We start from the raw sequence: 24,855 nt of genomic DNA on the forward strand, positions 1-24,855 counted from the left end.
ATACTGCTCACCTGACTGCAGCCATGGAAAAACACCTCAGGTAAGAAAAAAAAGGCATTTTTAAAATCAGTGCTGAATGTGTTTTGTGTGGCAAAACTCCAAAGACAACCTTTTCCCATTAGCAATTCAAAAGGGCGGTGTTGGTATGGACAAAGGACACATACTCTCTGTGTTCAGGAATGGATGCCAATCCCCAAAGGACTGCTCTGTTTACCCTGATGCCACATTATGTCTCTTCCAACATTATTACAATTGACATCAGAAATCCTGGCTCGGAATATGTGTCCATTTTCTTGAGGAAGTATCTCAAGCTCTTGCAGTACCTTGGGTTTGTTGCAGGCTGGTAAATGGTAATCCCATATCAGCTGAGATTTGACGGTGTACTAAATGTGGCAATTTGAGCAAGATGCCAGTCTCTCAGCTAGAAACACTTTCTTACCAAAGGAGTTTCTTTATTTGGGTAAGCTGTTATGTCACAGCACACCACACCATGATACTAACTTTGTGCTGTTCAGGCTTCTCAGGATCTTAAGCATGTGAGTAATATTTACCATTTAAAAGCCATGTTAGTAACATGTCCGTTTTTTGATAGCTCATAAAAACTCCGCAGTTCTGCCTTGCAAGTATCTAGGATTTCTTTTTAAGAAATGCAGAGCAGATGCCACAGCTCACTAATCACAGTTTCTTCAAAATTATAGAATCTATGTCATGATGTCAAGTCTTCTTGTTAGAAATTATTGGAAACATCTCACTGCTATCTGTCTGGAATAATCGTCTCATGCTCTGAGTGCCCTGCTGTCAGTTAACAAATATATTAATACTGAGCATGTGAACTTATTAATTCCCTGCTGAATGAGGACTTATGACCTGATAGCATTAAACAGCGAAACAGATCACTCATCACAACAAACTGATTATGAGCATTTATAGAAAAATATAACAGCATATGCAAATTCAAGATTATGACACCCTTTCCTCACGTCAAACCCCACCTTGGCAAGTGGTCGCAATACCTCCTGCCCTCCAGTGCTACTCCCGGAGCAGGAATTCCTCAGTGAAGCCTCAGTAGTGCATTTAGAAATAGAGGACCAATGTGTTTCTTTCATTCCCCGAATTCTCTTACTTCAGCTCGTGGAATGGGATACATAACAAAAAACACAAGACATTATTAATCCCAGTTCAACATTTTTGAACTGGGAGAGGTGGTGTGATACCTGAACAGATGCTGCTTTAGGTTTTAGGCATACCTACCTCATAGTTCCTGAAACAAGTGAGGACAAAGAAGGAAAACTATTTTCTGTCAATGGATTCTACATGATTGATTTCAATGGGATCTTCAGAGATTCACTTCACACTACTTGTGAATTCACATTACTTCATGAAGAAACACCAGACTCGCAAGAAAAATGTATTCCTGAATTAATGTGCGTAATTAGTGGGTCTCAGTTCAGTGTTGAGGTCTGTTAGTTGACTACGTTTTGTCCTCTCATCCTATTTTTTTATTTATTACTGTTTGTCACACACCCCTTTTAAGAAGGTGATGTCAAGTTCTAGGTCTCTGCACACCTTGATGTAGGCATCTATACAGCTGGCTAACCTGGTGTGGTGGCCATTGCTCCATCAGATCTGATATTAAACCTTCAGAAATAATCTAACCAGGTTGGTCTTGCTGTGTATTTGATGATATACCTAGTTGTCACAGTAATTTCTGAACTCTTCATAACTACAGTGTACTAGTTATCCCTGTTAGCATTGATGTTGTATGTAAAAGAATTGGGGCCTACCTCTGAGAATGAAGTTCTTAAGAAGAGAGATGAAGAAATTTTAGGGATAAACTCTCAAATATCAGGAAAATGTCCTAATGTACAATTTATTATGCAAATTAACTTACCCCATTCTGGGATTTCAGTAATTTTTCAGATCTTGTTAAGTGTGATGTGTGAAACTGCCACTTGCTTAAACTATTGTGCAACAAATTCAGTATTTGATTGTTTGCTTTTGTTTTCATTAGAATTTTCCTTGTCTGTAACTATAGGGAAAAAATGCATGAATATGTTTGCAATATGAGGATTCTTGGATTGCATGACTAGATGGGTCTAAAGGTGCAAAGGTGTTGAATACTTACTTCTTTTTGAGTAAAATCCATCCAATGTCTTTTAGTTTGGCCTGGTAGAGATTTAACCTCATCTCCACTTATATTAACAGGAATTTTTCCACTGCTTCAGTTGGCCGAACCCTCTACTGTGGAAAGAAGTAGTGTAGCAAAGTTCATATCAGAGTTCCCATTTCAGCTTGATTTTCAAATATTTTAATTTTAAAACCATCTCTAACATAATGATATGATATACCAAAGAGCTGACCCCCTGAAGGTACCAAAAGTTTTGAGGAGTTTTATTTGGAGGGAGGGTCAGCAATTATACTGATTTGAACAGTAGCTGTCAAAAAAAAATGGGCATTTTACACTGGGATGAAGGTAGATTTAATTGGGAGACATGATAGAGGATGGAGGAGTGAGAAAAAGGAGAGTATATCTACGTATATTGTGAAATGAAAAACCATATAGCATAGGCCAACACTGCTGCGAGAGATGGAGCATAACAAAGAAGTCAACATTATCTTAATCTTCCCGGCCTTTTTTTAAATGAAGAGTTATTTCATATGGTAAGTCTCACTTTCTTCACATCCATTTCCATCATACAGATTTAAGTGACAAATTGTTTTTCTTCTCAGAAAGAAATGTGCCAAAAGACATAATAAATCTATAGGTAAAACTACAACACCAGTCTTCTGCTTACTTCAATCTAGACACTCTTTATTTTTTAAACTTGTCTTTGGCTGGATGATATGGGTTTCTGGAAGAGCTTGGAGTTGTGAACACCACAAGATGTCCTAAACTAAATTTTGTTTTCCTCAGGTATGTTTATTTCACTACTGCTCAGAATTGTAATAGCTCCAAAATGTTTAAAAGACAAGTAAAAAACATGTATCCTATAGCTATCTTATCCTTTGAGCTTTTCTTTCCAAGTTCTCAACTTTTCTTTTTTTCATTTCTTTAAGAATATGTCAAAATCCAAAGACGGGCAGCACAAAAATGCCTGTGGTAGAAAGAAGAACCAGTTCTGCCGCACGGGTTCTCTTTGATCTCCTTATGGGTGGTCACTCATCACAACTGCTCACACTGCACCCCATATCTGTTCTTCTGCCCCTTCTTGTCCTGGTCTACTGTTCTTCCCAATGTCAAACTAGCTTTTCATCTCATTCTGATTCTATTCCTTTCTTTCCAACATAGTTTTGCAGCTTGACAAGGCACATGTTATTTCCTCTAGAAACACAAATTGATAGGTATGATCTACCACGTGTTTACATTGACTTTAGAGATTTTTGGATGTAATCCTCTCCCTGCAAAATATGGACTGTAAAGAAATATGTTATTTCTTCCTTGTTGGTTCTAGAGTGTTCCATGTAATACTGCAAACTCAGTCCTCGCCTTGCACACAGCATTCAGAAAGTTGCTGAATGTTGCTTCTGTGCTGTACATTTATTGACTGAAACATTTGAGTTGTTGCTTTTCACACTGGTAATTTTAGAGCACAGATGCCTAGCATGTTTACTCACATACCAAGGCTCACATTTAATGAGCAAAATGTCAAGTATATTGTTATCCACTATAAAAACTGTGAAAAATATCCTTGCCATCTGCAGTGTGCCTTCTGCTTCAGCCTAAAAGACTTTTACAAGCAACTACATGAAATTAGCATTAAAGTCAATATTTATAAATGGAACCACCTCTAAAGGGCAGGATCTTCTCCCCTCCCACATCCTCTGTTCCTCCGGGATCTAATGAGCTGGGGAGGCTGAGTGCAGGAAGGGAGCCAAGTTGCACCTGTCTCCTGGTTGCAGTCAGCCAGAATAATCTCCCTGCACTAAGGAAGAAGCAGAAAGAGAAGAGTGGTACTAAATGGCATTGATGGCATCTGAGGGCCAGATCCTGCGTGGATGTCAGTTGGTGTAACATCATTGTCCTCACTGAAGTGACGCAGCAAGCATAGACCAGCACAGTTTGGCTGACTGACACAGCACCATGTTTGATTTGTGCTAGCTGAGGATAGAGCCCGAAATAACACTCATGGAATAGATGGTGGATAACAAAGCTGAAACTAGGATTTGATAGACCGCCATCAAAAAAGATTACCTCTTCCAAAAAAATGTTTATTATTTCTCCACCAAATGTGGACAGGGATTGGCCATTTTTTCTGGCTTTTTATGATGCTGAGGACAATGAAGATCTTGTCTGTTGCTAAACTGCCAAGCTTGTACTGCAAGAATAATAAAATAATAACTACTACTAATGGATAACTGCTCCTGGGCTCCAGGCAGGCTATATGACCTTTTAATTTTGCTCTTGCAAAGCCTTCAATCCCAACATGATTACTGTGGTGCAGAAGATCTAAGCACATTTTGAAAAATGCTGCTGTCCACTACTGTTATCCCAACATGCAGCTGAAATTCCAGCTGGATCTTTATGGTGCAGAGCTGATGAACCAAAGACCAGAACATGCTCCCTCGGATTGGTGACCAAGATAACTTTTGCCATTTGTTCCAGCTGTTCTGCCAAGTTACCCACATACCCTCGGCTCCACCAAGTTCATATGAACCACAGTCTAGCATGGACATCATGAAAGCTGATCATTCCCTCAACTACAGGCTAACAAAACAGAGAAAGGTAGCATTATCGTATAATCCACACTACCTTGCTTTTTTTGTCCTACACATGTTGAATAAGATGATCGGGAAGAAAATTTCTGGAGTAATTAGCAAACACATCATAAATATTTATCCAGAAAACTCCAGATCAAATGGATTTTAAAATTTTTATTTACAGTTGTTTAGATGTAAACGCATTTCCTTAATTGGACTCTAAGAAGGGCACTCACATGTTTCCTTTAGAGCATTTCTAATATAATCATTGCTTGGGCAATTAGGCCACTCGCTAAGCCACAAATCTTATCTTTCACACTGGTGAGTCATAAATAAAGGCTGAGTCACAAATAGACCAGACAGACAAATGGTGGCAGGAAGGAAATAAGGTTGGCTGTGAATAAATTTAGGCTGGAAATTAGAATATGGCTGCAGACTACCTGAGGAATGCAGTTCTGATACAGTTTTCTAATTGGGAGCAACTGAGTCGAGAGAGGTAACTTAAATTGCTTGAGAAGCTCATGAGAGGGATTGTGCGCCAAGTAGAATTTAAGACTGAATTAGGCAGTAGAAGTCCTCAAGTATTCAGAGTCTTTGCCTGCCATGACTACCTGCAATTAGAGGGTTAGTGGCCTGCTTACCCAAGCTGTCCCAGCACGTCCTGTTGTTATTAGTAGTACCTAGGACTTGCATACAGCAGGGACAGATTGCACAGATACAACTATGCCAGTGTCATCATACAGTGAAGGCTCTATGCAATACAGGATCTAGTGTTTGCACTGTGAGTTTGCAGCCATGTTGCTGTGGCTGTTGCAAAACCCTCCTGTTAGAGAAAGTGAGAACAACTTGACTTCCTATGATTGTATTCAAGGGTAAGTTCAATTATGGGGTATGCTATGATGGGATGCACCTAGTAAGATGAAGATCAACTAATAGCTCTATAAGCTAATGAAATATTTTCCAGTGTTTGACCAGTGCAATGACTTTCTGTCATGCAATCAGAGTTCCTGGAAACTGTTGTGATACAAATAATGGGACTTATGATGTTGGGTTACCCTTTTTACTGGCTTTTGTATTTTTCAAGGAGAAAGGGAGACTGCGATTTTTGCTGCTCATGGAAGACAACTTACTTACTTCCTTTGTGTAAGTAACAACTGAATATGCTGATATAGCAAATAATATGTGAATGCTATCTGTTAAATGAACAAAGTCCCCTGTCTGTCAAAGCATGGATTTAACTGCGCCTCTCAGTTCCACATCAGCTCTGCTCTGCACCAGCAGTCTTGACTTTAAATGTGATACTTGCTTTGCTGTGACATATTGTGACTCAAAAATATTGTTATTTTAATCAATCCCTAGCGCATGGATGCATATCCCATACCATATTGGCCACATCAAGTCTTTTTACTATTTATATTCAGGGCATAGTTTCCTTTCCTGCATGCCCTTTGGTCTCTGTCCTATCATATGATACAGGCATTGGTGTTTCTCAGAAATATTCATGCTCACTTAGGCAGCAGGAATTCATATGACATGATGTTGAAATTATATAACCATATGTGATTATCGTGTGATATTGGGCACCTGCATTTCGCTATAATGAGTGCCATGTTCCCAGCCCATGCTCTATGCATCTGAATGAAAGGATCTTTTGACTGAAGATATTAGGGCTATCTGACCACAAGGTTCAGTACTAGTATTTTACAGAATCACAAAATCAATTAGGCAGGAAGAGACCTCTGAGACCATTGAGTCCTACCTATGGCCAAACACCATCATGTCAACTAGACCATGGCAACTAAGTGCCACATCCATTTTTTCCTTAAACACCTCCAGGGACAGTGACTCCCTGGGCAGTACATTCCAATATTTGATCACCCTTTCTGTGAAGAAATTCTTCCTAATGTCCAACCTAAACCTTAGGGTCAGTTACTGCTTGCTTTCTGAAAATTTGTAATCAGGTAATAGTTTCACTCTCCTGAAAAAATGCTTGTATTTCTTGCTGTTTCTTAACATCCAGTCTGTCCACACACGACAATAGAAAGGTGCCCTACCTCATTGCCTCAATGTGTGGGATGGTAAAATATAAAGACCTAAACATATCTCACTTCAGTTTCCTAGAAATAAAGAATAATTAAAATATTAGTGTGTAAGCAATCAATAAAAAAAGTGACCTTTAACTACATAGTATGTTCTGCAGAGTTTAGAGATGAAGAAATCAAGTCTGACTTGAACTTGCATATTGACTTCACTGGTGCTAGAATTGGATCGTAATTTATAATGCAGAATACTTTCTTGAAAAGTAGCCTGTCAGGATATGAGTGCCAGTGCTGAAATACATTCAGATTAATACAGTAATTAAATTCTATAAAGCAAAACACCTTTTTATAAAAGCAGTTTGTCCTTTGCATGCTGATTTTCTGAACTGCTAGTTAAAAAATGGAATTTGACTCTTCGGTAACTTGTACTTTTTGTCTCCTATGTAGTTTGCCATTGGTTTAGCTTTCTTTTTCTCCTTTACTAGCCTACATGGTGAAGATCATTATAAAAGTATTTCTGTTTTGAGAGTCCACTTTTGAAAATTCATGAGAAATTACCCTTCCATGAACATGAGATAAAATACTTGTGGGTGGAATCCCCACTTCAAATCACGCCAAAGTTCTCACATCTGCCTAAGTGCTATCGTGAACTTTGCAAACTATACCATATATTCCACACAACGTATTCCTGAAGATAATGTTTGACTGATACATGTTTTTCTAGCTCCACTTCTACAGAGAGTTTAGACCCAGTTAAGATCTGCTGTTGCAGATGTGCGCTGTAATTTACAGCAAAGTTCTTTGCTGTGTGCCCAGCATTATTCATGCTTGAGGGTTTTGTTTTCAACCTCTCTGCGTATAGAATAAGGTCTGAGAAGTATGCAACTTTCTACCACTCTCAAATTAACTTCTTTATACCATCCCCCAATAATTGGGCTGAAATTCTTTGCATTTCAATATCATGACTGTATTGGTTACTATATCAGTGTAAGAAGTAGGAATATCTTTCTGCTTTTTCCATTTTAAAAATGTCTCTTTCATTACTCAAATTTGCTTGGCCCTGACCAGGGAAGCATACTGGCTGTCTATGGCGAATTTCACCATCTCAGCAAGTTCCCTGTATCCAGCTGTGCTGCAGGGTATAATGCCTAGTAGGTATTCACTTTCAGAATTTCAGTTCCACTTTAAACAAGTGCTTAACTTGTTCAAGAGGTGCTTTTTATTGGCAAGTTGTTTCAGGAGCAGCTGGATACTCCCCACGCACTCATGGGGTAAGCCTACAAAGCACAACCAGGACTGAGCCACTCTGGGTCCAGGTCCTGCTATGTACTTTCTTGCATTGCTTGGGAAAGTCTCTTTTTGCCAATGGCTTTGTGTCTGTCTCTAATTAGCATCCCTGAATTTCACATACTTGAAATTTGTGTGCTAAGCTTGTGGCAGAATGCTGGGGTTTTAGAGATGCTGATTTATCTTCAGATGGAAAATGGGATCTCTTGGAAAATGGTGGCCATGGGAATGGTGTAAACATGACTTTCACGTGCATCAATTTCCCCACATGCTAAAGCAGGCAAATCCTACTAACTTTGTTACCAGAGCACTATAAAATTACATTCATTACTGTTTGTGAAAGGCATCGGGTTTCTTAAATCAATACTGCTGCTGAAGTACAAAGTAATAGTACTTCTTGAGGAGGAAGAGGATTGCCTTTTGAGTTGCCATCTGCTCCTGGCCTGACTCCAGTTGCTTCCTAGTGAGTAATCTGGAGTCAATTTTTTAGAATCAATTTTGTATCACATTTTTGTAATATGACATATATATCTCTAGATCTTAAAGAGGAAAGAACAATCCACTAGTAGTCTGCCTCCCACTGTAGAAGCAAATTATCTAAATTAGAGCATAGTTATTAGACAGATTCATTGATTTGCTGGACATATTCTTCTTGTATTGTCATCCCACTGTCAGTAACAGAATGAAATTCGTATGTTTGTTTGTTTTTTTCTTAATATGGCATTTTCCAAGTTATCTCGCCCCTGAGGCATGGGTGAAATAAAGGTCCCTTCAAATGCTTTCCAAATCATAACTAGTGTAAGAAGATCACCAAATCTTTTGGGGGAGGTGAGAGAACCTACAAAGGAATCAATGTAAGACCAGAAATGGTCTTACATTGTCATCTTAGAGCAATGTCATCTTAGAACAAGGGCTGTGTGGAACAGAACCCACACTCTTGAGGTGGGCACATGCTCACAGAGTCGTCACATTCCTGCTTCAAGGGAGCTTAATTGCTGGAGCCGCAGTCCTGCTGAGGCCTTTTAGCCATCCAGCAGCCTGTCTAAATCTTCATGGGTTAGTGTGCATTAGAAAGGTTCTTGGTGAAGCAGAAAGAACTGATCTTACCTGGTAGGTGTAATTGTTCTGGAAGTCTTTTCTGCAAAGATATTCTCTGTTCACTTTCACTAAACTTTCTGAGGTCCAAATATCTTAAAGTATTAGGCAGATGTGCACCTTTACACTACTAAGTTTAGAAAAATAGAATAAATCATAGCTAAATCTTAGGCTATAGGTGACAAGCTTCCCTGTCCCAAATTTCCAGCTATAGGATGTAAGAGCTTCCTAAGGAGCACCAGTGGATTTCCTCTCAGCTGCTGTAGTAGCTACTGTGAGACTCCCTGAGACTTCTCTCTGTCTGTGGACCTACAGTGCTGCTGCTGCTGAACCTCTATCTTATTATATTGTACCACATCTTTGTTTTTCTGTTTCGTATCTGCTAAAGCATCAGAAGAAAATGATTAGGAGCAACCTGACCTCAGTAACTTTAATTACAGTCTTTGATAGCTGAATGAACAATCTTCAAAGATTTCCTTCTCAAGAAAGTTTCAAATTGCACTAAAAATACATGCAGATTATTTGTATATGTCTAACAAGCCTGGAAAGAATGTCCTTTGATAAAGAACAGCCATCACAGTTTTGAGAGGAGACGAATCATAGAATCATTAAGATTGGAATGACCTCCAAGAGATCTTCGCTTTGTCAGGATAGCAACTACAGGGCAGTCCTTTCTGTTTGAAAGATTGTTCTCTTATCAAAGGATGTATATCACATTGTGTACATCACACAATTTTTCCTCCGAGTTTTTCTCTGTAATAAAGATCCACTAAATGCCTACTTCTGGCCAGATAGTATGAAGTGCGAGTCCCATCAGGATTTGCAAATGAGGCCTTTGCTGACAGATGTATTTCTAGATGCAGCCTTGTACAGACACTGGGAAAAATTGACAGATCTGGCCATTTTCCTTACAATTAGATAAGATGATGCATACTACATGGAGAACATGTAATTTAAAATCTCTTCTCTGCTTGAAGTGAGATACTTTTCCAAAGAAATTTACCCTGTCCCCAGGCTGGGTGATATTCTGTCATGAGATTCTTTCAGACTGAAAGAATCTCCATTCAGTCATTAAAAAAAATTCCATTCAATCATTAACTGAGAAGAGCAGAAAGGATTAAGACAGTATGCAACAGATAAACAGTACATAGTAAACTTTTCTTACACTGGAGAGCGAGTGTCAGGTCTCTGCTGTCCTAGCAGGGTGTACTAACTGCTAAGCCTCAGGATCTCATGCTCTCTCTTTGACTGACATTTCTCCAAAGAAAAGGAAATAATTTAGACTGAAGAATGACTTCTTACTCCTTTAGTATAGTTGAATAAGTAGACAAAACTTGTAGAAAATATACTTCTAAATCACTGCAGGGACACATTGTATTTTAACAGAAGTTTTCAATGCTCTGCATAAGCAGCCAATCCACTGCCTGTTATGGATTGAACAAGGGAATCTCCTCCTGCCAGCTGATTTCTGAGAAAGGTTTAGTTGAATTGGCTAAGAAGAGTTTGTGAGAGATTACAAATTTATGACAAGGGATTAATTTAGATGATAGTGCAGTGTACATTTATTTTGGTTTGGCATTATTTTTGGTAATTCTTGAACCAGGAAAGCAAAATATGACTTCCTTTGAAAACAGCAGTAAATGTAAGTCTAGTTCAGACTTGAACTGACTATTAGACGTCTACATTTTGCTCATTTAAAGCCATAGGATGGGAATTCTCCCAAAACTCCACATTGTCTGCTCTGGAGAATGGCTTGAGACATGAACCAGTTGCTATAGAGAGCAGTGGTGCCTACCATACACGGAGAGAACCTACCTAATACACACCTCAGCTCTGCATCCATACCCTGCAAGCCAACAAAAGGCACATCTACACCTTGCAGGGCTGTATTGTACAGGGGTGCATTTTAACTCAGAGAATGCTGGGATCTGCACACAGCTCAGCACAAAAACCGAGGGAAGATCTGGTTTGAGTTCAATACAGTTAGATTGCTCTGTCTCTTCTCTCAGCTTGGTAAAACCTACTTGGTAAAACCTATGAAATTTCTTCTTGTTTGCACCATTTAAATGTTTCTGTTTTTCCGATGGCACTAGCCTGATGATCCTGCTACAAATGTGGTGAGAGTATGCTCTTAAAAGCCTTAGCACGCAGGCCAAGTTATATCATTGAAGATTTTCTTTTTGTCTTTATTATTATTTTAATTCCCTCTCCCCCAGAAACCAAGAAAAGACTTGAGATGAAATCACTGTCATACTAAGCTCCATAAAAGTTTTGCCACTGACTGCAGTGGGGCTGGATTTCATTCTGAGTCACAGTTCTTGCTGCCTTCTCTCGTCATCTGTGGCAAAGCTGTGAATGAGCACTACATGTTTTGAATAAATCCTGATTTCTCATGTCAAAAATGAGAATATATAGGATAGCTTGAACTGAATCTCCTCCTATTGCAGTATAATTTTGAATTTTTCTTCCCATCCAGTGTTATCTGGCATCCTAGTTGAAAACTGATGTATCAGGAAAGCACCTGACTTTGATTTGGAAAAAGTAAATGCCTTTAAGGTGTCATTTCACTTAATATCTTTAATGTCCAAAAGCACCCATTTTCTTTATCACTTTATTGAAACTGAGAGAATATAGCAATTTATATTTATTAGCGTTGAATCAGTCTATGTGTCAATTGTGGAGCTAGCGTTGGGAACAGATGTGTTTTTATAGAAGGGTGGGCTGAATGTATTCATCTTTTTAATGTTGTTTCTGTTTGAATGATCAGTATCACTTAAAATTCCCTTCTCCTTTCCACCACCTTGTGTAAGTGCTCTATTTTGTACAATCCAGGAAGAGCACATCTCTCTCACTGGAGCTTAGGACTCCATCTCAAATTACAAGATGTCCCTGACTATTCAGCCTTTTGAAAAAGCTGTAAATAGAGATACGACTTACCTAGCAACAAAATGTAGATCTCCACAATGTAGTCTATGAACGCAGTGAGTTCATTCAGTTATGGTCATGCCACAGCTTTTCTTTTTCTGTTGCTAATCTTTTAGAGATAGACTACAGAAAAAGTATTTTCTGTACTCAGCTGATATTAAGAAACCGTCTTGATAACAATCGGGCAGAAGATGAAGTCTCTAAACTTCTAAAATTAGTGTACTTGATGAAGTTTCTGCTGAGTCAGCTAAAAAAACAGACTTTAGCAATTACTGGTGGAAAATATGAAAAGTTTCGAAAATCTCAGTCTTTTGGTGAATATTGAAATTCAATCTGTATCCTTTGGCTCATACAGTTATATTTAGTGAGTGTTTTTACAAACTTGTTTAGTTTCTTTCTTAGTGCTTTCCTTTCTTCTTCCAGCTTTCAATCTCCACCATAGCATGAGTGATAAAATAATGGAAAAGTAGGATGTAGACAGAAAGGAATGAGAATATTTCCCCTCCACCCCCCCATCTTGATGTTAAAATGACCTTTTTTTTTCTGAATAGCTTTAAAAAATATTTTAAGCATTTGCTTCATCTATAGTAAAAGCAACAAAAATAATTTTGAGTTGGTTTTGTTCCAGATTAAGCCTTATTAAAATTCTACTGTGTTAGAAGACTTCCTGACTATTTAAGGTGAAAAGCTTTGTCCATGACAAAAGAAACTTATCATAATTTCAAAGGCTGGTCAGCACTTTTGCCTATATACCTACTAGGTAATAATGACCATGTTGACCCTTTTTTGATTGCTGAACTCTTTTATCAGTGCATTCTACTAGTTAAAGATCATGCTTAATGCCAACTTTCATATAATGCTTTCATGAAAGTTCCTTTGAGAGTGAAAGCAATGGCCAGATTCTGATCTCTCCTCTTCAGATCTTCTGCTATTGGATTTTCATTTCCTAAATCAATGTAATAGAAAAGAAAATTATGCCTGTTCTCAGTATATATGTGAAATATAAGAATGTTTCTAAAGAAAACTTCATATCTACTAGACAGTTTTCATTAGTCTATTTAATAAAACTTTTAAATTACCTTTTTCTCTCTTGGAACTAACTGAATTGTAGAACTTAGTGTCCTTTGGCTAAGTTCCAAAATGAAAAGTCACCCTGCAGAGTTCAAATCTATGTGGAAAGAAAACCAGGTCCACTGTACTTGAACTCCAACATCTATTTATTATTAGGTATTGAGTCTTAAACATAGCACTAAATACACATAGAATGTCTATATTTTCCTTATATTTTGGACCTGGTTTTAAACCCTTAACACACGACAAACTTACATTAATGTAAGTTTTCTGAGGAGTAAAAATGGTAAAAAGATAATTTTCTGGGCTTTATGGATATCTTGAGGGTAGTAAATTGGAGAATAAACTGATATCATAAGCTCAGTTGTACCATGGGCTCCGAGCCTGGTAGCTGTGGGGCAGCAAGACCCTCTCCAGCTAGGAATGAACTGCATGCCCTGTCCTCTTTTCTCCCAGTGCCCTGGATGCCCCCAAGCACAGCCACGAGTCTCATTAGTTCTTCCATCTTCTTCTTCTGTCAGGGGTCAGGGGAATTTGTCTTCTCTAACCCTAACCTTAACCACTGCAAAGAAGAAAACAGGGAGCTGGGACAAACTTAGCCTGGGCACAAAGTCCTGAAGGCATCAAGGCTTGATGTTTGCCTTTACTTTTTGGACTGTCCTTGGGCAGGAATAATGTTTACATAGTAAGAGTACATTATTGCCAACATTATTTCTTCTGTGTTTTTTCTTGCAGAAAATGACACTTTTTATTTTTCTTAGCAAAAATATTGACATTTTAGGCTGTTATTTTCATGATATAGCATACTGTAGGGTGTTGCCAGAGATTTGTTAGTTAAAAGAAAAGTATGTCCTTCACTGCCACAGAAAAGATGCATTGCTACTTCTCCAGTTAACAGCTATTTTGGATAAACAATTTTATAACCGTACAGTTTTGTCTTGAATGATACAGCTGTAGTCTAGGAAACTAAACATATCTTTCCTAATGTTTTTATTTTTCAGAGGAGTATTTTCAATACTCATGTGTATCTGTTTTTTTTAACCCACCACAAAATGAAAAATATTATACTATTAAGACCTGAGCAGTCACTTATTTTTGTATGTATTAGAAAGAAATTTAAGTACAGACATATGCTTAATAATAATACAATTGAACATTTTATCATTGTCAAAGGCATCTTTAGAGGAATCCATCAACTCTTCTGATTTCCATACAAGTCAATTTACTGTCTTCAAAATGTAGCACTAATGGCACTCAGTGTGTACACACTGTTATCCTTTAAAATAATGTACATGGGAAACGGATATGTTCTCATGCATTAATAATTTAAAAGTTAATTTTAGGTACTTACTCAATATGATTAACTGATGGATCAGCAGTCTTATATGTGAAACAGTGAGTACACTTAAAGGAAGAGCATGCTGAAAGGCAGCCAGGTGGTTGCCTGCGTGATGCTTCAAAAATACCTGAACTTTATTCCTCCTGTTTCCCTTCAGTGTTGGATACAGAGCATCACAGTCACAAAGGTGGTCTCTGGTTTTGAGATTCAAAAATGCCCGAAAGTGCAAAGTGCCTTAGAGGTTGAGGTAAGAGGACTTTGGTGGAAGAAGGGGGATGTTTTGGAAGGCGGGAATCTCTGCAATGCAATCCTGCCCATGGCTGGCTGGCTCTGCAGCACCAGACCAGTTATATAACTTCTCTCCTTTAATTTTTCACTTTTTGAGGACACAGTGTAACACAGGGTTGTAAATTGATATTCTAGGGTGGAAATACTACGGATAAAAAAGTATAACTGATGCATTACGGAGCTAAGGAATGTGCAGGGGCAAATTGCATGAAACAGGATGTAGAAAAGGCATGTCTTGAAGTCCTTGGCCTTGCCTGCCACAGCAGGTTCTGCGAAAGCAACAAAAACTGGACATCTATTGCAGAAACCCTAGTCAAATCATACAAGTACATGTATGGCTGCAAAAGAGATGGAGATTCTCTCTTCACAGAGAGACACAGGGAGCAGACAAGCAGCAACAGGTAAAAGTTGCACGAGGAGAGGTTTCATCTTGATTTGGATTCACTGTAAAAAAGGAAATTTTTTACAGTTAGAACAATCACCCATTGGAAAATCATCCCCAGGTAGGGGGTGGAGTCCCCATCACTGGAGGCTTTCAAGATGCGATTGGACAGTGTGACAGACAATGTCATCTTGGCTCCCTTTCCCATGAAAAGTTGGACCAGGTTGGACCAGATCTTTGGAGTTCCCTCCCAACCTGGGCTGGTTGACCTAAATGTGCAGAAAGCTTCTCATGTGAGCATGTGGGGCTGTGCTGCCAGCCATGCTGGTCCTTCCACCTGGGATCTGGCAGGTAGTAGGTGCCTCCTCTGGAGTAATCTCTGGCAGAAATCTGATACCGCCTGCATTCACCTTTCCACTAGATAGTAACCTGGATAGGAGACAGCTTCTCCCTTGGTGAGGCACCAGCACTCCGAGGCTGGACCCACAAAATGCAAGATCAGGGTGAATGATGGCTCACAGAAAGTCAGGGCAGACCAGCCCAGCAGTGGGAAGAGAGGGTTGAGAGTGAGGTTGAGAAGAGACAGCATGCGGAGCAAGCTCCCGATAGTCCAGGCCAGGCCAGGCTAGGCAGTAGTGGTGCTGACAGGCTGAAGAGCAATGCTCAGCACTGCATCAAGTGAAGATGGCCGAGGGAAATGCGGTTCCCAGGAGAGGTCAGGGGACTGGTGACATGAGGAGGATGAGCACTGAGTAGGCAGGAGAATGGCACGTGCATCCAAGAGGCTGAGGTGACACACACAAGGAAACTGGAGAGATTATTTGAGGAGTTGAACAGGGAGGGTGAGTGGTGAGAGCAGAGCAAGACCAGAGCAGGGCTGCAAACACAGGGACCGGGAGGGCAGGTTGATAAGAAAAGCATTTCTTTAAATTCAGTAAAGAAGAGCCATGGAGGAAGAAACAGCAAGAGCAAAGAAGGTATCATGTTACATTTCAAAATATATTCAGCTCGGGCACTCAGCCACAATGCTCCCATTAGTGTACATGCATCTGTCTTAGGAAGAAAAGCCCATAGATTTCTCCCACTTCTCCTTAGGTTCGATTTCCTTTTATAGGGCTGACCACTTTCTTATGAGAGGTGTTTTTGCCTCTGGCGGAGAGAATATTCCTCTCCTCCCAGAGCGTGACGGCTCGTGTTAGATGTCTATACGCTTTAAAACAGTAGCTCTTCCGGAAGCGAGCAGCTTCGCTTCTCTTGAAAGAGCTTTAACCGCAGTCCGAGTTGCACGCTACTTGCAAAATGGGATGGCTTGGAGCTACCGGGGTGAAATACCAAAAGTCACAGTACACAGAAGTTTGCAGCAGTAGTCTGTAGGAGTGCTGGTAGCAGCCTGAGGATCCAGGGCGCTTTGCGGTATAGAGAAACTCCGAGCAGACCCCCACACTGTTGGCACACGCCGGGCGCCTGCTCCACACTGTCTGAAAGGGGAGCTGGGGCACCTTCCCTGCGCAGTTTTTTCTGGGAAAAATGTGAGAACGGGGCCGGTAAGGGTAAAGAAAAATACGCACAAATGCCTTGCATTTGCAGATGCTCTGTTAGTTTTATTTTAAAGAAAAAATAGCCCTTCCCAACAAAAGCACGAGCCGATGCTACCTGAGGGTGAGCTTTTGTTGGAGGGCAGGAGAACCGCCACGGTCCCGTGACCTGCCGCCCCCAGCCCCGTTCGCAGTGGAACGGCGGAGAGTGGCGGGGGGGGGGGGGACGCCATCCCCGCACCGCCCGCCGTCGCCGCTCCCGGCCGCCTCCTGCCCTCGGCGGGGCGCGGACCGGGGCTGCGGCTGCGTGCAGCGGGGGCGGGAGCGGGGCGGGAGCAGGGCGGGAATGGGGCGGGGCGGCACCGGGAGTCAGCTGGGCGCGAGGCGAGAGCGCGGCGGCGGTGGGGCGCCGTTAGCACCGGGATCGGCGGTGGCAGCGGGCAGGCAGAAGTTTTCTCCGCAGACCTCTTCCCGCAGCCTGGGGACGCCTTGCGGAGGCGCGAACGTCCCTGTCCGCTTTGGGTGTGTTTTTCTTCTTTTTTCTTTTTTTTTTCTTTTTTTTCCCCCCTCCCGATTTGTTTAATTGCAATTCTTTTTTGTTTTATTTTTAATTTTATTTTTTTCTAAAATTGTAATTTTTTTTTCTTTTGTTACTGTTGTTCTTGAGGCGCGTGGCTCCGAGAGCTTGCCCTCCCCCGCCCGTGTCCCACTACACCCCGCCGCTCGGAGGATCCCCCCTCCCCGCCCGCGCTCCCGTCCCCGCCGCCTCACACGACCCTTCCTTCCCCTGACCCCCCGCGCCCGCCCCGGGCTCGGCGGGTGCGCGGCGCCCGGCAGGGTCGGTGCCGGCCGCCCGCCCAGCAGGTAAGGGGCCGGAGGGCGGTGCGGGGCGCGCAGGGGGGCAGCGGCTGCCCCTGGGGAGCCGCAGCGGGGGATGGGGGGGGTCGGGCCGGGGTGGGTGAGGACTCGCCGGCTCCTCGGTGGCGGAGGCCGGTGGGAGGAGGAGGAGAGCAAACTTCCTTTTCCTGGGGCCGCCGGCGAGCCGCCCCCCCACACCCCCCGTACTCGCGGGGAGCGCCCCCCGCCCACTGCCCGCCATCCCCGGGCCCTGACGGGGGACGGCCGGCTGCCGCGGGGCTCTGGGGAGCGGCCCTTTCCCCCGGTTTGGGGCTTTCTTGCCGCGTTTTGTTTGCTCGCCTGCTGCGCGCCTCGCCCCGGCGGTGCCGGGAGCCGAGCTGTTCCGTCGCCCCGCACTGGAGGAGAGTGAGGTCCTGCCCCGCCAACTGTTGGCGGTGCTGCTGCCGCCACCGAAACTCCCCGGTGTTTCCCCCTCTCCGTTCGGGGTTTGCGGGAGTGCTGGCGGATGGGCAGTTCGCAGAAATGCCATCCCGGAGTGCTGCCACCTCACTGCTCATCCGCGGCGGGGATGTGCGACCGCTCTGGGCGGCCGTGTGCCTGCGGGAGAGCGGCCCTGCCCGCCACAGAACCCCGGCCCTGCCCGGAGCTCCGCCCTAGCCCAGGAGCCCCGCAATAGCGGGAAGTGCGGGGCTGCTCCTGCCCCAGCTCCGCGCCGGGGAGAGCCGTGCACGCATGGCTCTCTCATTGTATAACTGTGGTACTGCAAGCTGGGGCTGAAACTGTGGCATCGTTATAAGAACAGTTTGCAGTTAATTGGTTTGGCAGATGAACTCCTGCTCAATCCTCTTGCCCGCTTCTGTTGCTTAAGTGCCAGGGCCCCCTCCCATCCTTTCCCCCCTTTTCCCCCGCTTTCCTTTGAAGCGTCGCATAACTCTGTATTGCCAGCAGGATGGAAAGTGCTGATTCAGCAGCCAGGAACCCCACTCCATCTGAAGTGGTGGTCTGCCTGAAATGTTCCCATTTGTTGAAATGGGAACATGTGTTGCTGGTATGTCAAAGCAGCATTGATCAGGTTTTCTAAAACAGACCCGAAGAATGTGGTTTGCTTTTCCCTTCAGTAAAGCAAAATGAATTTGGGTTTGGGGGAAAGCAAGAGCAAGCAGGATAGGAGGGATGTGAGTATCTACCACCTCAAGTTACGCTTCTAAGGGACAGTTGAAATTGTTCTCATTGTGCCTCATAAAGGTTGCAAGGATGCATTAACAGTCCAACTCCATCTATTCCTGTATTTAGAGACTAGTAGTTGTGCTTAAAGCTCTAGAAAAGGTATGGAGAAGGGCAACAAGGCTAATCCTAGATTTAAAAGGAGTGAGTTATGAGGACAGGTTAAAAAACCCTACCACAAATGCATGGAGATTAGAAAACTCACACAGAAAAAGGAAATATGCTTGAAACTTTAAATAGGAGCTTTACCTGTGCTTCATGATCATTTTGGAACTGAAGCAGGGTGCAGAAGGTAAGCAGGATGCACTTGCCATTGCCGTGTTGGTCTTCCTTCAGGGCTTAACCTCTCAGTGCAGCGTAAGAAGGAGAGCTGTTCCAGAGCTGTATTCCTCTGGCTATCTTTGTATGGGTGTATGTTAATATCAAGGCTGCTTGGGTTTTTTTTCCTCCAAAACCAAACTCTTTAAAATTCAGCACAATGTAGAGCAAACAGCAAAGCCTGAAGAGTACTGTTTGGTAGCCTTACTGCAAACAGTAAACTGACAGAGCAGCAGACCCTGACGCTTGCCTCCAGTGATCATTTTACCATGTTATAGTCTGATTTATTTTCTTCACTTGGACTTTATTTGTTCTTAAAGTAGGTCTTGTTTGTCCTGGCTACATATTAAAGATCTTGTGGTACTTCCATGGTTTTCCTTGGTTTTGTTAATCAAACTGTCCCCTCCCTGAGCACTGTGTGAATTGGCTTTCATCCTCAGATACAGCCACACCTGGATTTCAGTAGCATATTCCTGTGTTTTTTATTAGGTAGTCCAAAAGTGCTGCCTAAATGCAAAATGGATCTCTGCATTTCAGTTCTGCTAAAGTGTATACTATGCACTCTGTGAATAAATCAAATTTTTGCAACCCTCTGTCTTGTGAGCACTTAAATGACTCCAGCAAGAATTGTCACAAGGGTTTTTTAGAAGTTTTTGGTCATGTTCTCGTCTGTGCTTGGGGTGTAAATGGGCAAAAAAGTATCTGGATCTTTCTGGCGAAGGTATCCTTCCAAGGCAGGGAGTTCCCAGCTGGCAGAGGAGAGGCATAGCTGGGTCATGCGCTGCTTCTGCCAGCAGTACGGGAGTGTTGCGCTGGGAATTTGTTTTCTGACAGCCCCGAACGAACAGATGTCCATCTAGACTGTGAGGCACCATCAGCTTCCCTGGGCGTGCGTAGCGGTGGCAGCAGGCAAGCCGAGGGGCTCCCGGGTAGTGTCACACTAGGTGGGACCGTGTTGTTACTCCTCTCCTCCCTTTTGCCATGCCTCTCTATATCTGGTTGTAGAGGTGATGGTGCTAAATGAGGCTAGATTTCTGGATAAAACTTTTGCTTAGACCAGTTGAGCTCTGTCTCAGGAAGTGTGTATCTGTGTGTGGGAAATGCACTTAGGTGCTTCTTCAGACCACTGAAATTGGGAGTGGGGGAGTAGATGAAGGGGTTACCTTTTGATGTCCAGTGGTAGACATTTTTAGGATGCACTTAAGTATTTGCTCGAGTAAAAATTTCACTGGTTGCAGCAAACACTGTGGTGCAAAACCCTTACTATTTTCTGCTGGCTTTTTTACTCTAAACCTCTGGGTGAACTTTATTAATGGGGTCAAGAGAAAAGCTTTTCTTCACTTAAAACCAACATTTTTGTCCAAACTAAGACTAAGGAAGCCTGCTTTTCTTTGGATTTATCTCAATTATGAGAGTATTGATGCCAGTTCACAGTGTAGCGTTTCTTACATTTGCCCACCTGGCCCACTGTTTTCACAAACAAGGAATATAACTCTTGAGACCTCTGCCTCTGTCAGGCTTGCATGCAGCTTGCCAATTGGCTTGGCTACAGCGTGATTGCATAAGCCTCCTGTATGAAAGCAGGCTAAGAAGTTTGGATTGTTTTTCCTGGAAACTGGACCTGCTCCTGGCCATGTCCAAAATATACCAGTTGTGACTCTTCATCCAGGGAAATCTAGGAATGGTGATCCTTTACCAAAAAGTTGAAACCCCCCAGTCTTTTTAAGAATTGCAAGGAATGAGGTTGCCAAGGTGTCCTTTTGTTAGCATTGAACTTTATTTACAGGTTTACCTGCTGGTCAGGAGAACACTTTTCAGTCTAAACTTGGATGTGGCAAAGTAGTCTTGTTTCCTACCACTTTTTCTCCCAAACCAGTGGTTGTTGTGAAACATGATATTATGAAGTAAACAGATGTCACCTCATTGACTTTTCTTTATACATGTTGAGCTGTGTGCTTCTGAACTAGTCCCGTGCCAGGTCTTTCCTATTCTTATGCCATCTGTTGAATTGGATGATCTTTTTGGACAGCATTTCCCACTTAAACTCAGTATGGCTCCTCTGTTGCATTGTGGATGTAGAGAGTAATGTCCTAGGAAGCCAGATTCCACTATGAGTGCAGCATTAAAGAAAACTGTTGATCGGTATGAGGCATTCTGTCTGCAAACAGACTGTTAATCTCTTCAGTGATTAAACAACCAGAATAGCCTGACTATAAGGTTTGGTTGGATATATTTTACAGTCCCTTTGCTTATATGCTTTATTCCTGTGGATACTGTCTCTTCAGCGGGTACCTGATATAAGAGAGACAGATAGGCACTGCATTTTTCATACAGGTACATTCATCTGAAAGCAGTGGGGTTTATAGTTTCTAGCAGCTTTTGGACTTAAAATGTGCATAAGAACCCTGAATATCGAAGGATTCATGAAGTGAGTCATCATCAGTGACAGGTTATCCTGAAACTGTTTAAAGAGATCTTCACATTCACACTAATGTGCACCCATTGCCTGAAAACTTAGCTCCCTCTTTGCTTTCCTAGGGTCTTTCATAAGTTGCAGATGGATCAGTTCATGCTGAGCAGATGGACATGGTTGTCAGAACTGAAGGCAAGTTCATGCCCTACTTTAGAGTAGTGCCCTTGTGAACAGTTCTGTCTTTTCTGGTCTCTATATCAGAAAAGGCCAGGAATTTCTGTCTAATGGTGAGGAGTCAGTCATGGAACCATGAGGTTTTGAGCACTGGGTGAGTCATCTTCCATTAGAAGGTGGTGGCAGCTATATGGCTGCTTGGATTTTTACTGGCAAACAACCTTTGTAGGCAAAGAGCAGAGACTCAGGTGTGGATTGAACAAAAATATAGTCAGGATGAATAATGTGGGTTCTTCAAAGCCCAACACCAATGCTTATTTACAAGTCAAGAGAGCTTTTAATGAAACCTGCTAATTGTATCCCAATTAGTTAACCCATGGGGAATGCTGATTACCACTCCTGAATGGCTACAGCAAGTGAAGATCAGTTATTTTAAAGTGGATGATCTCTTTAGCAGAGTAGGGACCTTTTTCTTGCTGAAGCCTTTCAGAACCCTTTGGTAAGTCAATTGTATCCCTGGGTATCAACTTTGGGGAGAGTAAAACAGAGAGAAAAATGCATAGTTCTCTGATGTGTGATATGAAGTAAAATTACAGGTTGTACCAAAGTTGTAAATTGCTAGACTAAAACTTGCATAATCTAGGCATATGACATGAAAGTCTACCTTGTTGATACTGAGAGAAGTGAAATGTCTCTTTTGGAACTCTTTGCAGCTTTGAAGACTGCTGTCTTTGAGATTATATTGGTTCAGGTATGATGGGATAAGACATCTTTGCTAGAATAATTTGACCCCTTCTTGGAGAAAGGATCAGCAGAGAGAAATTCTCCCTTTGCCACATGAAGATGGGACAAACTCTGTTTATTCTTCCCTGAAGTGAGAACTGGGGAGGGGGTGAGGGGAGTTGCAAGTCTTAATTATACTGTGCAGTAGGTTTCTGAAAAGAGCTTTGACCTTATGGTGATTGTCATAATCCTTGGATACAGAGGTGATAAGTGCCCTAGATGAACTTACTGGGAACACCATGACCATCTCTGCATGCTCTTCTTGTGGGCAGAAGCTGGAGAGCATCTGAGAAAGAAACACTGTCCTATTTCTGTTGTATTCTTTTGTTGCACACCAGGAGAAGACTGCAAGAGGTTTTCCCATTATCTTACCTTCCTGCTGTTGAGCTATCATCCTTAGGCCAACAGCAACAAGTTGAGCAGCCATGTTGATCTTAATGTGCAACAGTTTCATTAATGATTACAATGTTAACCATTGTAATCATTACTGTTTCAACTGAGCAACAGTTCTGTTGCTCTAGCCATGATATTCAAACAATGTATTTCTTAGTAAGCCTGTTTCAACTTTTTTGGAAGCCAAACCCAAGGAACATGGGGAAATTCCAAAAAAAGACAGTTTTGCATAGACAGGGCATGATGAATGGGGTGATTGTAAACACATGTTTGGTTAAACCGCTAGCAAACCAGCCTCTGATTCTTCCCAGCCTCCATCAATGCCAGCTTCTACTAGCTCACAACAGGACAAAAATAGGAAATTACTTTCCTGGCAGGCAAACCATAGAGGAAATGCCATGCCATCCTGTTGGAATAAACCTATAGCCCAGTGGGAAGGAGCTCTCCTGCTGAGCAGCAGTGGGGATTTCTACGTTTGTTCACACAGTAAACTTCGGAGTGTGGTGGTCCTTGTGCTCTCTTCACACTTACTGCTGCAGAATTTGTGTCAACAGAGAAATCGGAGAAACTGAGCCGTCTGCATTGAAGCTGAGCCTGTGGCTGCTGAAGGGTGCAGATAAGTAAGGGTGGATAATACTTCATGAGACCAATATCATTCTTCCATTATGCATCCCTGGTGAGAAAATCAATAAGGAGGGAGAATCTCTTAGTCTGTAGATTCTTTTCATGGTGGAGATTAGCACCTGATGAACACTTAGAAACTTCTTTCAATGCCCAGGATCTAAATTCTGCCTTTCTGATGGCTTGATCAAGTGGCTGCAGCTCATATTGTTGGTTTGTAACATAGAGTAAGTTTTCAGAAGTTATTTTTTTCCTTTGATTAACTTTATTTCTAGGTCATCTTCAGGTGCAATTTAAGTTTTGAAACCATGAGGAAAGGAATCTGTAAAATATCACCCAAATCTTTCACTGTAGATGTTCCTCTTAATGAACAAGCTGTGGTTCTGTAATTCTGATTTGACACTTAAACATATTTTTGATCGGGAAGTTGCAACTGGACTCTGTGTCTATGCATGATTCATATGTTCATAAAGTGCTTTAGATGTCAAAACTAACTGGCAGCAAGGATTTGGATCATTTTCTAGAGAAAAATCTGCTAGAAGAATTTTCCCAGATAATTGATTTGAATGGAGGATGATAGCACAAGATAGTTGTATATTAGAAAGTATTAGAGCAGAAGTTTTCAAATCTGAAATAAAAATAGGGAAGAGACTTTTTTCTTTTTTTTCCACCTCCCTTTCTTCTTTCCTTCTTTTCCATGATGTTCATCTCTGCCAAACTACTAGGTATGGATTCAGATAGGAGAATGTTTTCTCTCCTTAAATGGGAATTGAGAGAGGGGGTGAGAACGACTGGGGGAAGGTAAAATCTGTGGGTTGGTCTTGCTTAGTGTACTGTTAAAGCTCTGAGCATCCTTGGAAAGGAACGAGGAGCTTTTATTATATTGAAGCACAAGTGTGGAATTAAACTTCAAGGAGCTGGAAAAGCTAAAAATTCAGAAGGCTTTGGCACAAGACAAAAATATCACAAGCTTTCTTAAAAGGCCTGCTTTCCCTTCTGGCTCAAATATATTGAAGTCCATTTATGAGATGTTAAGGGAGGAATATGTATTGCAAGGCCATTGATTCTTCCTGAATTAATGTCTTGTGGGTGATCATTCTTCATTCTAATAGCTGCTTGTGCTGACATCATCCAAGATGTCAGGGGATTATGTCAGAATTCAAGCCTTGATATGTGCAGAACAATGGCTCAAGTGCTGTCAGATGCTTTCTTGGTGGGTCAATTTGCTTTTCTTTTTCCTGTCCAGCTCTAACTATGATGTTCCAGTTACTGTACATAGTCACAGCAAGAGATGTAGTAAACAATTTCCAAGAGAAACATATCTGTGCAGCATAATTGTGAGGACAAAGTACTACTTGCTTCTAAATCTTAGGCTAGAGGGAGATTTGCCACCAGCATCTACACTCTAGATG

General features: G+C 42.0%; 1 protein-coding gene across 1 annotated transcript in view; it reads left to right on the forward strand.

The window, feature by feature from the left end:
* Positions 1 to 17,050: 17,050 nt before the first annotated feature.
* Positions 17,051 to 24,855, forward strand: part of GRB10 (growth factor receptor bound protein 10) — a 144,552-nt gene continuing 136,747 nt past the window's right edge. The window contains exon 1 of the mRNA XM_027680571.1: positions 17,051 to 17,181. The gene's annotated coding sequence lies outside the window, so the exon portion shown is untranslated. The remainder of the gene's footprint in view (positions 17,182 to 24,855) is intronic.

This window comes from Neopelma chrysocephalum, unplaced genomic scaffold, assembly GCF_003984885.1.
Source record: "Neopelma chrysocephalum unplaced genomic scaffold, ASM398488v2 Primary Assembly neopelma1_22b, whole genome shotgun sequence".
NCBI lineage: Eukaryota > Metazoa > Chordata > Aves > Passeriformes > Pipridae > Neopelma > Neopelma chrysocephalum.